Source organism: Amblyomma americanum, chromosome 2 (assembly GCF_052857255.1).
Source record: "Amblyomma americanum isolate KBUSLIRL-KWMA chromosome 2, ASM5285725v1, whole genome shotgun sequence".
NCBI lineage: Eukaryota > Metazoa > Arthropoda > Arachnida > Ixodida > Ixodidae > Amblyomma > Amblyomma americanum.
This window is the reverse complement of record NC_135498.1, coordinates 60,320,177-60,336,054: the sequence shown is the minus strand read 5'-3', so window position 1 is coordinate 60,336,054 and position 15,878 is coordinate 60,320,177. Positions and strand designations below refer to the sequence as shown.

General features: G+C 45.9%; 1 long non-coding RNA gene across 1 annotated transcript in view; it reads right to left on the bottom strand.

Moving 5' to 3' along the window:
• LOC144118599 (uncharacterized) overlaps positions 1–7,490 on the bottom strand; it is a 47,017-nt gene extending 39,527 nt beyond the window's left edge. The window contains exon 1 of the long non-coding RNA XR_013312065.1: positions 7,305–7,490. This is a non-coding gene — a long non-coding RNA (uncharacterized LOC144118599). The remainder of the gene's footprint in view (positions 1–7,304) is intronic.
• Positions 7,491–15,878: the final 8,388 nt, after the last annotated feature.

The following is a 15,878-nucleotide window of genomic DNA, read 5'->3' as shown; positions in this document are numbered from 1 at the left end:
TCGCCTATAGATCTACCACAATACAGAATTATTGGCTACACTAAGAAAGGAGTAAGACATCGCGCCGGCGCTTCCCCTGCAAGAGCCGTCCAGGCGTTCAGCACAACCTGACGCCCCATAATAAATGTGGGCCAGAGAAAAAACTAGCACACACAACAGCATTAAGAGCAGCGACAACGAACCCATCGCCTGTGGTATCCGTGAGCAGCATACAAGAGGCTGTTTGCCGGCAGAAAATGAGAAAGCCCCCTCTCCGTGCAGAGCCGACTGGTAAGCACAGCTTGAGAGCGTGGCAAGACGTTGAGCGTAAGAGCCGCACCACCGCCTCAGGGATTGCACCGGTAAGGAGAAAGGCATAGACATCATGCACCACACACGCACACATACACAAGCGTCCTATATAACCTGCACCACTGATGCCAGCGTTATTATATAACTCGGGCTAAAGCACCTCTCACAGGGACGAGGGGAGAGGGCTGCACTCTCCGGGGGTGCCATGCTGACACTGCATCCTGGTGCGCTTCATTGAGTCGCCGTTGTTGCCAGACTAGGAAGCACGCACGCGTGCATTTGTGTGCGCGCGGCCTGCCGCAATGACCTCTTTGTATATATCTTTCTGATTTTTCTGAAACACCATACCATGCATTCCAGCGGCAAGGCCTGCAGGTAGTTGAAAGGACACGAGAGCATTTACTACGTGCGCACGATGCGCCGACATTCTCGTCCGCATTCCTTTTGTATTGCTGGCTTATTGCACCTCCGAAACCAGGGGAGAAGATTGCGTGCTTGGCACTGTCCGGGGTTAACGTGCAAACGCCTTCATAGCGCCACCAAGCGTTGAACAGCTAAAGCGGACAGGAAGAAAGTGCTTTTCAGAATGGGGTTTTGTAAGCGCTGTCTTGAGACTGAGCCACTCAGTCTTACAATCCGTCACCGGTTTTACTTCAAAATCAATGCACCATCCGTGACGACGAACCGAGTGCAAAGTAAAATAAAACAGAAGGAATAGTGAACTTGTTCGCAACGCAAAGTTCCCCGACAGGAGTAGGCCGGAAACCAACGAGGCTCCTGGAAGCGACTCCACGTCGGTTGAAAAGGATTGTAAGCGTACGTGCGTGCAAGCAAGTGAAATAAGTTTGAAATCAGAATTGGCTATGAGGAAAGAAAAGCCGAAGCAACTATCTCACTTCTCGGTGGACACTTCAAACGCGCTTTGGGGTTAAGGATCACGCAGTGAATGAAAGCAGAGAGAGAAGGGTGCTGTAGTGAAGAATTCCAGATTTATTTCGACCACCTCGGGTGCCTTAACGTGCACCGACATCACACGTGCCGGTAAATTGAAAGCAAAGAGACATTCTAAGCCACACGAACTGAATGGCGAGATATATACCGAGTTTTCCATCTATTTATTTTTTTTCGTCTCTCATCTTCTGAGTCAGATAAGGCGCGATCGAGGTATTTAATCCCATTGTGCTGAGTCTAAAGCAATAGCGTCTGCGTCGTACCTGACAACGTGTACACAGTTTCAAAGCGACGGCTATCGTCCGAGGTGAAGCCGCTTACGGAGCCTGCCACGTCACCTCAGCAGAGAAACAAATAAGCGTAACGTAATTTTCCAAACCACGACTGGGAAAGTAAGAAATGTAGCATAAGTATATACCGATTGTTCCAGGGAAGACTTTCAAAGATAGGATTTTTGAGGCAAAAATATCCTTTCGCGGCATGGTATATTGTCAGGGTTGGCGGACACTGCTTAATCATCTTAACTAGTAAGCAGGTCAACTAATTCCCAATAATTAACTTTCCAGTTATTAGATCTAGGAGCCTGGTTGCAATTGAAGATTTGTAGCCGGCAGTTAGTAACCGCCATGTCAGTTTTTAGAATTTCGAAAGCACAATTACCCTCTACGCTGTGCCACAAAAAAACTTTGGCGACGTCGTGCAACATGGAAGAGCATTTCAAGAGTATGCAGGAGCAGCAACCTCTCCAGTGCACGTAACCAGTCAAAATAGCCAAATTTTGTCGAGCCAAATCGACGAGGGTAATCGCGTTTTCAGAATTCTAAAATCTGTAGCGGTTAGTAACGACCGGCTACAAATCTATAATCGAAACCAGGAGCCTAAACCTAATAGTCTAAATTTAATTATTTGAAATCAGTTATATACAGCTTACTTGTTCAGATGATTCACCAGTTTACTGGTGTCCGCAAACCCTGGCGGTGCCACGCCGCGAAAGCCATATTTTTACCTCAAGAATCCTATTTTTGAAAATTACTTAAAAGTCTTCCCTGAAACACCCGGTGTAGACGAGTGGGCCGGGCTGACGACCATAAATGAATTTACAAACTCTCTCCGCATGCGTCGGGCACAAGCAGCCACTTAGCCGACTTCCCTCCTGCCATCGCTCTTTAGGAGCGACACGGCAAGCAGGCGTCGTTTTCTGCGAAGCCGCGACACATAAACGGCTTTAATTACCCGGTGTGTGCGTTGTTCTCACTTATCCTCGCCTACACCCCCTCTCTCTATGTCTCTTGAAGTTCTCGCGGAACCACGGTCGACCACTGAGTCTTGGCGGGGAAAAGAATCTCCCACGCTGGTTTCGTTACTCAGCGAGGACTCCGGTCTCTGTTGCGAGAACTGAAAGCTTCTTTGCTTTCTCGACAGCAGTGACGAATACGAGAGTAATTTCGGCAGAATATGAGAGCGCATATAAAAACAGAAAGAAAAAAGGCCGCTGCCGTCTGGAAGACGTTGAAGTAACGAGCGTCAGCTTTGTTGGCCATGCGTAAAGCGAAAGTCTTTCCACATCCAGCGGGGCCAGTGAAGAAAACCCTGAGCGGTTAGGAAAAGTAACAAAACTTTTCCACTTAGCGGAGAGATCGACGCCTAGCGCCATCTATCAGAGAAATTACGACACACGTCTGTCCGTTGTCGAGTTAAACCCCCTCGATATACGTCCCAAAGGGAATTTCTTCCTTTGGGGGGTCAAGGTGGGCCTAGAATTCGGCTTGCGGTTTGATATGATAACGCTTCAATTAGTAATTGCATGTATAAAATGTTTGCCAATTATTTAATTGTGGTTTTATTTCTCTGCCACGACTCATGGGGTTTTAATTTCCTGCACAACAGTCCTTGGATGTATGCCCCTTGTTTTCGGAGTATATATAGCGGAACGAATGTGTAAATTGTAGATGGCGCTACAAGTCTCAATGTGATATGTGGTAGTTGCTGCCACAGATGGCGCTGTGATCTCAGGATGGTACCGGACCCCACGAAATCTCGAAACGTAATGAGTAGCTGCTTCCACAGATGGTGTTGTGATGTCAGGGTGGTAGCAGACCTCACGAAATCTCGAAATGTGATCAGTAAGACCAAACGTTCTTAAAATAAATTCCTCAGACACTTACGACTGCTTACTCCTGTGAATACGAAAGCGTTACTGTCCCTGGGTGCATTGATTGTTTGCTCAAAATGTTCGTACATGAACAAAATTTCCTTTCTACGAGTTGATGTGTTTGCGGATTGGTTGCGCAGCATACCGCGGTCTTTCCAATCCTCTCGCATCACGGCGGCACGGTTGGCGGAGTTTTCATGTACTGGACGAAAGGCGCAGACGTTTGGTTGCGGTTTGCGAATTGAGTTCATTTCAGGCAATGGGTTCTTCGACACGATGCGCGCAAGACTCCATCCGGAACGCTGTACGACGAACGATTGCATCACAATTATGGTACGGAAGTCCGGGAGGGCATACAATTGAAGGTGCATATGTTGTCACTTCGAATCCCTGTCGCAAGCTAGTCTCCAACTTGACCAGCAGATGTACGCTATGTGCAACGGCAAATCGTATGACACCACCCGGAACGCTGTGCGACAAACGTTTGCGTCACAATTTTGGTGCGAATGTCACCACATGAGTGGCGCCATATGGAGGCCGGCTAGTGGCGGGAATATATAGACGACCATGAAAAGTGGCGGTGCTCGGTTTGCTGTGTGCGTCATGTGGCAGTTTGATATCGTCACCACTTTTTGCTAGCCATCGCAGGGGTTTTCTGTACCATATGCGAGTACACACACACACACACACACGCACGCACGCACGCACGCTCGCACACAGTAGTGTCTAAATAGGTAAGTGCACTAGGCTGACACTGCTGTTTTATTACGATTACTATTGCACAGATCATGTACAATAGGTGCTTTGTTGGTTTTGTTTCTTACTTTTCACTACACATTGGTGTTAGTTCCAGTGTTTCTAGCTTTTTGTGTAAACCACCTTATCCTTAATGCTGACTTTCAGACGAAGATCGTATTGTGAGTTGGAGCCAGTGCTGCCAACCTCGAAAGCCACTTCTCCCCCAAATTTTCACTCAAACTTCCCTAGATTTCCCTAGATCCGAAAAATAATATTCAGGCATGGAAAAAAGGTGCGTAGTTGAATTGTGAACTCTTTTATTTCGCAGAGACCCTCTTACCACACTTTGGCAGCAACTTTGAATACAATAACACATTGATTTCCCATGCAAACTCGCGTACCACGTGATCACGGGTAAGGAAAACATTAGTTAATATCAAAACCTAATAAATCCTGGCCTAAGCCCTGAAATAAATGAAAACGCTCACCGGCTGCAGTCAAAGAGCGAGGGAAATCCACTTTGTGCCCAAATATGGGTGTGAACAAACAAACGCTAAAACATAGGACACGTCATTCGGGTGGCATCCCGACTGAGTTTCACTCCTGTATATACATTTCTTTTTTCATGAGGCCAATTAATTGTTCGTTCACTGCAAAGGAATAACAGTTGGCCCCTCCTAGAAACCGCTTGGCGTGAAGCGTAGCTGCCAGGGTTTGCGTCACCAAGCTGCTTCTGGTCTTTGTTTTCATCAGGTTGATCTGAGAGAAAACTCTCTCCACTGTTGCACTGGAGTGCGGCAAGCAGAGAAGCTTGTATACGAAGTCGTTCAAGAGAGGGAACATTGGGCTCCCGTCTCCTTGCCTGGCATCTCTCACTCGTTTCCAGAAGCGTTGAACGCTCGCATCTGCCGGCAGGTCCATTTCTGTATTGCGGAGCAGTCTCCATACTGCGTCAATTTTGTTCATTTCTCTTTCTGGCACCAGAGAAGGGAATGAGGTGGCAAGTGGGGCTATTGAAGAAATCCGCTTTTCGATGACAACTTGCGGGTCGATTGCCTCCAGTCTCTTCATCTGGACGTTGTCCAATGGGAATCTGGTTAATATCTGGCTTGCCGTACCTCGTACCTCCTCCCGGCCCGACCACGCCACCTCGATCCCAACGCTTTCCCCTCGTGCACATGGCGCATAGCCAGATTGTCAAAATCAAGGTGGTGAAGAAACAGTGAATAAGGAACCGATTCACATCGAAAAATAAAAAAGGCCCATGCGGAAAGTAAAATTTCCCTAGATTACAACAAAAATCCCTTTTCCCCTAAACAACGTTTAAATTCCCTAGATCTAGGGGAAAATCCCTAGGGTTGGCAGCACTGGTTGGAGCCCTGCCGTGCTGGTTGTTAACTCCTCAGTCATTGTGGCTTTTGCTTATTCATGTGCATCTAAAAAAAATACGCACAGCATACTTCCTGGCATATCAAGGTCAGCTACATAACAATAACAGTGCCCGTATTGAAAGCAGCCGTCAACAGGGTCAGACCAAAAGGTTTTGCACGAACCGGAGTCCCCGCAGCCTTTTAGCCCATACTCTCCGACCTGTCACGGCTCCGGTGCACGAAGGAGTTAACGATGTGTCCGGATATATCTCTTCATTTGCGGTGCGTGGAGGACGCACCAATCACCAGGGACGATCGTGATGTTTTCCTTTCGTTTTAACGCTCCACCCAACATAACAAAAGTAAGCATAAAACAAAACAGCCTCACAAGAGAACAAGAAAAAAAACATGAACCTATGCAATGCAAAACAACGTGGCACAAGCGGGAGCATTAGGTTCGCAGTCGAAACTATAGAGCATGTGCATCAGAGAGCAGGCAACATATGTCGGAGGCGGCGAAAGAGGATGAACAATAAAAGTAGAGAAAAAAACCCAGATTGTTCGCTACGAGATGCAAAAGAAGAAACAAAAAACAAACAAACAAGGGAGTACGATAAAATCTGTCAGCAAGCCAGTGAACTGCAGGCCGAGAGTAAAACAAAAACAGAGGAAGAGCGACACACATGGCGACGACGACGATGGTGAAGAGCTTGGGAGACGGCTGCAAGCTGCATCGAGCAATGCGGGAAAGAGTGCTTTGCTCGCCGCCGCCGGCTACTGAATGGAACTAGCGAAACGAAAAAAATCAAGGAGGGAGTGGCCAGCGTCCAACCACGTGATAGGGAAGGGCAGGTGTTTTCGTCAGTTTCGCATTGACCAGCTAGCAAGCCGGCACACTTGCAACAAATCTTTCGCGCACAGCCATATTTTATCTTGTTTACATCTACATTTCTGAGTTAAAGAGGAGAAACTGGATAGAATAGTTGCACATACAGTCCCGGCTCGCTACTGTGCTAGCCGGAACACGGGCGCGTCTGGGTTCAGCCGATGTATTGGTTGCAGAGATGAATAAGTGTTAGGGCAACACCACGGAAAGGATATCGCGCGAATATTTTGCGGATCAATTCAAACAGACATACTGTCTTCAAACCTTGGCGATAATTAGGGAATTAGTTTCGGCCATGAAGGAAATCTGCAAGCGAAGATCTGTCTGTCTGTTATTGCCAGGAAGAAAGAAAAGGAAAGTGTACAGGCCTGCTCACTGGCTCAAGCCGAGCCACAATCGCTACCATGTGCAGAAAGTAGGAGAGTTGAAAGATGGGATAGAAAGACAAAGAATAAAAACTGAGGGGACGCATCAGTGCATGCATATATCTGGAGTTGCGTAAGAGCTCTTGTCAGGAACAAAACGCTCTGTCAATATCCTTCTTCTATTGGCTCATTCCGAATATGGAAACAAAGAATCGGCGAGGTGCAAAACTCTTAAGAAAATAATTACCGAAAAAATGCACGAAAAACCGCAGTTGCATCAGCGATTAGAAAAATATCTCGTCCGTCAATGGCGACGAAGGCATTATATCGCAGGACTGGTTCACCGTCAAAGCCGAATATATTTCGCGAGCCCACGCGTAGGAGAAAGACTACCGGATCCGGAAAGCACGTGCTTCAGCGCAAGCAGGAGCGGGAGGAGGAGATAGCCGGCGGCGCGAACTCACGCCGGCCGCCAAGAAATCGACATCACCGGACGCGATAAACAAAAAGCGCACGCCCGCACGCATGCACGCAGAGAGAAGCGGCCTCACCTTTGGCGACGCGCTGCAGAATGATTGTGCGCTAAGGCATCCAGGGCGGGTTTAGGACGTAACCGTCACCGCCCATGGCAGCAGTGAGTCTCGAAGGGAGCATCGACGATTTCAAGTCGGTGGCCGAACGGCAAATGGCAGCCGCCTTGGGTCTGCAGAAGCGCGGTTACAGCCACGTGACCCGTCATGTGGGATCCTGCGCGGGTCGGCGGGTCTCTGAAACCGTTGCCATGACGACGCACCGAACCACCATGACGCCGCCACGCGGATCGCTTGTACACTTCGGCAGTGCCTGCCGCGACGCTAGCTGCCGCTTCCGGCGTCGGCGGCCGCACGCGCGGGCCTGTCGCTCCGGCATTCGGGAAAGTTCGCGTGGGGCTGCACTCTGGGGCGGCAGGAAGGCTGGCTGCTGCGGAAGTACAAAACAAAAACGGAGGATCTAGCTAGCTTGGAAGGGGAAGCAGTGAACTAAAGGTTCAAGCACAGTATGGGCGGGAGATGAGCGCATGAGAAAAAATCGGTTAACAATGAGCAAGAATTCCAATAAAGACAAGCTGCGTAATGTAAAATAACTTTCATTGAATTAATTAGACATAGATACCGGATGAGGCTTCTACGTCGCCGCAGCGTATTCGAGTATACTACAGGTGTTTGATGTTTTATTCACTGGTTTGCGAATGGAATCACGAGAAAAAGTGAGGGATCTTCTGGTGACACCGACTGACTTCGAAGCTTCTGCAGTAATTTCGTGGACGTGCTCTGACAAGGTTGGTTTATTGGTGCCACTAACGCTGCGGTAAGCGTAGGAGTATGCTCCATAAAAGATTTCAGTTTGATGAGCGGTCTAACGAACATACCTCGAGGACTTATGGTTAGCATGTCTGACTCGGGAGGCGAGGGCACGGATTTGATTTCCATCTCAAAATATTAACAATAATAATAATAATAATAATTGGTTTTTTGGGGAAAGGAAATGGCGCAGTATCTGTCTCATATATCGTTGGACTCCTGAACCGCGCCGTAAGGGAAGGGATAAAGGAGGGAGTGAAGGAAGAAAGGAAGAAAGAGGTGCCGTAGTGGAGGGTTCCGGAATAATTTCGACCGCCTGGGGATCTTTAACGTGCACTGACATCGCACAGCACACGGGAGCCTTAGCGTTTTTCCTCCATCGAAACGCGGCCGCCGCGGTCGGGTTCGAACCCGGGTACTCCAAATCTGTAGTCGGGCGCCCTAACCACTGAGCCACCGCGGCGGACCCTCAAGCATTTTCAGTGCGTCTTTTTTCACCAGCGAAACAGCGAAAAAAACGGAGAAGTGCCAGTGGCCTCGCCTGCATGCTTTGGTTTTGTCGTAATAAATGTGATCATAAAACATAAATCCTATATCATGCTGGAAGCTCAGAATAAAAATAGTGCCTTGAGGCAGAGCACCGCACGGCTTTGCAGAACTACGCCACCTACGGACAACAAGAAACAAATTAATGTTTCAAGTTGATTTGAATTCTTCAGCCCTCTATTCGCGCTCTGGAGTATGACGTTAAAATACAGAGCTGCGGAATAGCTGACGCTGAGAGCGGTGGAATCGATCTTTCTTCGTTGAGCAAGGCGAGCTAGTCGCTCGTTTTTATGCGGAAGGTGGTAATAAAAGTAAGTGTGGCTCCAATTCACGCTGTGAAGGTTGTTGGACAGCGAAGCTGAAAAGCGATACCCAATTACCCATTGCGACGTCACTTGAACATTCACACACGTGGCTCAACAAATAGTGAAACCGGTACAAGTGAAATGTACTTATATTACCCTTTATGACTTCTTAACGACACTCACGACTGTAGATATTCTTTGCTAAGGTTGAATCAATGCATGAACCATGAGTGGTGTTTAAGTTGAGTTGCATTGGTGAAACGGTGTTCCCATTGTTCACACGTGCCTTCTTGTTTCATGTTTTTTTTTCTCATGAAAACGAGTACTGAGGGTATGCCCGCCGCGGTGGCTCAGTGGTTAGGGCGCTCGACTACTGATCCGGAGTTCCTGGGTTCAAACCCCCCGACTGCGGCTGCTGCGTTTTTATGGAGGAAAAACGCTAAGGCGCCCGTGTGCTGTGCGATGTCAGTGCACGTTAAAGATCCCCAGGTGGTCGAAATTATTCCGGAGCCCTCCACTACGGCACCTCTTCTTCCTTTCTTCTTTCACTCCCTCCTTTAACCCTTCGCCTTACGGCGCGGTTCAGGTGTCCAACGATATATGAGAGACTCTGCGCCATTTCCTTTCCCCAAAAAACCGATTCTTCTTCTAGTTCTTCTTCTTCTTCTTCTTCTTATTATTATTATGCTGTATGCCTATTTCAAAGGAGATTTACGATTTATATAACTAATTTTCTGTTGTTTACTTTAAAAATGTTTTTCTCATCCTTTATTTCATTGCTACTTTTAAGTATTTTTATTTTAGTTTTAATTTGTATTGTTTTTATTTTTGTTCATTATTTAATTTGTTTACAATACTACTGCTTTATGATCAGTGTGATATACGATTTCTAGGCTGTTGGGCACCTTCCCACTCGGAGAACAATTCAATTTTACAGAAGCTTTACCGTCCAAGGAAATTTTCGTGTCGTGGTAAGCAAACAACACCAGGCTAAAGAAAAACACGCTCGAAAAGGCACTGATTTTGCAAGAAATAAAACGTAATTTGTCTAGTGAGAGCTTTAATGTAAAGAACATTGAATATTTCTCCATCTCAAGTGCTGCGTAAGTTTCGTAGTTAATTTTGATATACAATGGGAACAACATCCGACGCGTGCCGACAAACGTTAGGATTGCTGCTGCTTTCAAAGGCGTTGACGTCATTCGAAGCCTTCGTGTGAACTGCAAACCATATAATATAGGGTAACGACGGCGGCATAACGGGCTAGAAATAATAAAAAAGGAAAGAAAGGTTAAAAAATCGAAGGACGTTTAAGCTTCGTCTTTAAGAGAGGGACGCGACAGCGTGCTGCAGCGTTGCCAAGGGGTCCACGGAACGCCATCGACCGTTCGGCGCGTCGCCTTGCCCGTAGGAAAATTTAAGGAATGGAAATGACGCCTGTCTCTCATATGTTGGTGGACACCTCAACATCGCCGTAAGGGAAGAAAAATTAAATGAAAATTGGTTTTATGGTAAGGAAATGACGCCTGTCTCACATATCTCGGTGGACACTCAAACAGCGCCGCAAGGGAAGGAATATTTCCAATGCGTGGTGCCTACAATTACAACTACGTGTTCCGGTAAACAGGTTTGCAGCTGCTTCAAACAGGGTTGACGTCGTTCGAAGCCCTTGTGTGAAGTACAAACCGCATAATGTATGACAACGGCACCTGCAAACAATGCGAAGCACGTTCCTTCTCCCCGCGTGTGTTTCCGGGTAAAGATTACGGTTGAGTTTTCGTCGTTGTAGTAAGCAAAAAACGCCAGGCTAAAAATTTAATCCAAACAGCATATCTCCTTTGAAATCAGGCATAGAGCTGAAGTACATTTCCCTTGTCTGGTTTCCCTCTTAGTAGAGTCACGTGTGGGAATTTTCAAGTGACGTCGCAATGAGTAATTGGGTGTCATTTTACAGCTTCGCTGACCAACCACCTTCACAGCGTGGATTGGAGCCACATACTTTTAACCTTACGTTTTTTGCTTACGACAACGGCACGAAAACACAACCGTAATAATGGACACGAAACGCGAAAGGCGCCCATGTGCTGTGCGATGTCAGTGTATGTTAAAGGTCCCCAGATGGTCAAAATTATTCCTGAGCGTTCCACTACGCACTTCTTCCTTCATTTCTTATCTGACCCTCCTCTATCCCTTCCCTTACAGTGTGGTTCAGGTGTCCGCCGACATGTGAGACAGATACTGCGCGATTTTCTTTCCCCCAAAACTAATTTTCTTTTAATCTTTACGGGAAACACGCGGGAAGAAGGAAGCTGTATTCTGTATTTGTACATAACGTATATTGCCCCCTACCACTAACCTTTCTCACTATCGCTCCCCCTTTCTGTTCCCTCTCCCTGTCTTCTCCCTGTCATTTTATTGCCGATAGCCGCTGCTCAGGTGCTTCAGGTTTTGATGGCAGATGCAGCGGATAGCAACATATTTTTCTTCCATTGTTATTTTATTAATAAATAGCCAGTCACAACAACAAGGAACGTGCTTCGCATTGTTTGCAGGCGCCGTTAGAATAATAATAATAATAATAATAATAATAATAATAATAATAATAATAATAATAATAATAATAATAATAATAATAATAATAATAATAATAATAATAATAATAATAATAATAATAATATTAATAATAATAATAATAATAATAGTAATAGCCTCGTTCTCGCCTCTGTCTAGAAGGTCAACAGCATTGATGTCATGTGCTTTAATATATTGATGCCTTATGTGGTGAGAAATCCTTCATTTCTGTCAGGCATTTTCGATATTTATCCTATGTAAAGCTAACAACCTGTAAACAAGTATTAACAATGAGACAGCTTCGAATGACCGGAGATAGGGTGCCTTCTTCCAGCGCCAACTCAGGCCGCCTTATTCAGTGAGGGCATTTCTGTCTCAACCTTATAGCGGTAGCTGCAACTTTTGCCGTGCCTTTGGCAGTGCTCTTTTCGTGACCCAGAATTAGCCTCTATAGCAATTGTAGAAAAACAAATGCAGTAGAGAATGTTAGGAGCCTGAGGGGAATAATAATAATTGGTTTTTGTGGAAAGGAAATGGCGCAGTATCCGTCTCATATATCGTTGGACACCTGAACCGCTCCGTAAGGGAAGGGATAAAGGCGGGAGTGAAAGAAGAAAGGAAGAGAGGGGTGCCGTAGTGGAGGGCTCTGGAATAATTTCGACCACCTGGGGATCTTTAACGTGCACTGACATCGCACAGCACACGGGCGCGTGAGGGGAATGATCTACTAATAAATACGCTACTTTCTGGTATTCAAGACGTAATACGAACCTTTTCATACTGAAATAGAGAGCAGAGAAAGCCCGTAGGACGCAAGGGAAGAGACAAGGACTACCACAACATAACGATGACAACTCATTGGACAACTGAACGAATAAACAACTGAATTCGAGCTCCGTGCCGCTCTCTCTTTCCATCTGTCCTGTGCGCAGCTCTCGCGCTATTTCAAAATAATGCACTTTCTCACCCGTCATGCAATTTTTTTTATGTTACGAAATGCTGCACACTTCAGAGTTCGAGCACGTCTGCTCGAATACACATGAGCGCAAACAAACAAAGCAGCTCCAAACCAAATCAAGTCAAATTAAATCAAACCAAGTTTTTATTTGCATGTATATCAGAGAAATGAGGGAATGAGGAAAAAAGTTCGCGGTCTGATTCTTCACCGAAAGTAGGCGATAGCGTTACAAAAAGTAGTTATTTACAGACGAAGGATGGCACAATGATAAGGGTGGCACAGTGATAAATGCGCAGCAACCCCTGAATCACTCTTGGCCAAGTTGTATGCGTAATCAGTGGCGCGGCCTTAGTCTGGTTTGCTTCTTTTAGCAGCCTTTATAGTTCAGTCGAGCGAATATGTGCTCTGCCATCAAACCAGCACTTCGTTTTAAGATTTTGGGGGCGCTTACTGGACTTCGAATCATCGAGCCCCTGAGAGCCAACGCAGCAGTACTGTGCCGCAACGAATGTGGGCGCTCAAAAATGAAAGGCAACCGGAATGAAATGTAATCGATGACGTTGATATTTATTGAAACCTTGCCCCTTGGTGTCAGTGCTGTACGTGTCACCAGCTGTGCTTCCACGCACTCACTATTAGAGGCCATTAAGGCCCGCCGCGTGTTACCAATGCAACGAGCTACAGCCTCTTGGTGGTCCAATCATTCGGTCCACCTGATCGAAAGTGGGTGGAGTTCGTGTTTGGAACTGAGTTAGGATCGAAGGCTGAATTGGTACGTATTAGTTGTATGGGACACTAGTAGGAAATCAGCGCTTCATTATGTCTACTACAAGTGTTTCATTCTTGCGCATGATTGTTCTGCCCATCCCAAAGTGTGAATGAGTAAGGAAATATTTGTTAGAAAGGCAGGCGTCCTCCTTGCGGTGATGTTCGCATAGTTTGAGGCAGCAGTCAAGCACGATTCTAAGGCGGATGAACGGGCTGACTGGTAGTTAACCGGGACAGAAAAGCTCAGAAAACACGAGGAAAAAGAAAAAAAAACACGACGGCACGAGCGCTGTCAGTAGACCATCAAGCCGCCGTTGGTCCCAATCTAGCTTGAACCGCTTGGGTATATGTTGTTTCGTGTTTGATTGTATTCCCTGATTGAAATTCACGTTCTTTTCTGTCTTAAAATCCGACTTCAATTCTGGCCTCAGTTTCACTGTGATTTCGATCATATGCTCGGCTGAGATTGCTGGGAATAAAGCCTTAAAGAAATTTCATGCTTAACTCTTTTGTCTATGCCACGGGAAAAATGGCCGTATTTAGCTAAATAAGTTTTGGTTCACGAACTAAGAGGTTTAGAATTCAATGAAATACATCAAAAGGAAGCTAGTTTAGCACACGTTTTTAATGCGAACTTCAGCAATGTGTTTTATGTCTTATTATCAAATTTTACTCGTGATATCAAGGTTTTTATTAAATTCGCACAAAACTAGCATAGAGGTGCTTGTACTACAAAAAACTACAACGAAAAGAAATAAACTTGGGAACGTACAAAATATTTATAGTTCAGCAGAAAATAATTATGAAAAATAAGTTCTTCCTGGTTCAATTTTTCGCCTAGAAAACAATCACATTAGGCTTTATACATGAGCACGCCATTGGGCTAAACAATATGGCGAATCTCTCGTAGCGCAGGTGCTGTCATATCCTGTTCAAATATGTGGAAACCGTACAAATTACACAAATGACATCGGCAACGTCAATACCTTTTTCAAAACGGCTGTTGAGTCTAGACAACGGACCGAAATAGGGAAATAACTGAGGTGCTGCAATCGATGTTCTGGACTTGCTCCTCAGGTTTTCTTCAGGCTCTAAAGCTAGATGATGAGGCCACACCCTGAGAGTCACTGCTACGTAGGTCGTCGACAAAAATAACCGTAGATGCAGCTGAACAACTAGACTTGTACGTTTCTGTGTGCGTGCCACGCTGGCGGAGGCGTCATTATCAATTTCTACGCTCAGCTGGTTCACAAGTAGTTAAAAAATTGCCGCCACACGAAGAAAAAACAAACTGAGGTTAAAATTAAACGCGTTAACTAACTTAAATGGAGATCGCAAATCATGTTGAAGAACAGCGCGGGGGCTCTTGAAATGGGCGTTCGCGAGCATCGTTTGTGGGCTAACCATGGGCAGTGGGCGCGTGACGGAAAGAGTTAAAAAGCTTTGATCTCGGGCAGCTTTAGTCAGCAATACACAAAGAGATGACAACTGACAATCTTTTCCAGTAAAACGGTGGGTTGAGCGAGTTGGTACATACTTGAAGAAAAAAACAGCGCAGCAACAGGGACAAGAAAGAAGACGGGACAGGCGCTGACTATCATCATCATCATCATAAACATCATCATAATCATCATATTATTATTATCATCATCATCATCATCATCATCATCATCATCATCATCAACAACAACAACAACAACAACAACAACAACAACAACAACAACAACAACAACAACAACAACAACAACAACAACAACAACAACAACAACAACAACAACAACAACAACAACAACAACAACAACAACAACAACAACAACAACAACGACGATGACGACGACGACGACAACGACAACGACAACGACAACAACAACAACGACAACGACAACAACAACAATGAAAAACACATGAAATACACTCTACCATCAAGAGCGCGTATGAACTGCACCAACAACACCAATAAGCTGACAACTTCAGTCATGGGGATCGAGATACAATAGTTCACAGTCATGAACGAGGACGGATGGGGTGCTTACGCATGTGTCGCGGTTTTATGAATATGAAATGCTTCGCTGATTTCTCTCGTTAGTTTATCTTTGTGATTGTATAGGATCTTAGTATCGTTAAAAAGTAGAGCACATGGTTCTGCAGTAGGCGTTGAGGTGTTTCGACCGCATTCTTTGCAGTGCAGGGCTAGGTTCGAGGAAGGCGCCCCTTCGTGCGCCTGTTCTGTCTTCTTTCTTGTCCTTGTTGCTGCGCTGTTTTTGTTCTTCACGACAATATCCTCCAGTGTCGTAAACATGATGCTAGCTCAATTTTTCTCGCTTAACTTAATCTTGAAGATTGCCTTTGCCTCTCATATTTTCTGCGTGCGTAAGGAGGAAGTTATAGCCCGAGCTGTGACCTCCACTTGTCGCTGTTCGCTAAGTTCCTTGTTGGTGGCGCCGAAATTCAACGCCTCGCAACATCGCTGGGTGCTCTCTGCGTTCACACAGAGCCTTGCACTGTGCGGCGGCAACTTCCGCTTTCTCCTGCGGCAGAACCGTCCGAGCTCAAATAACGGAACTGATGGGCCGAGATGGGAAGAGAACTGTAATAAACAAGAATAGCGAGAGCGATGTGACCTTGCTCCTAAGAGCC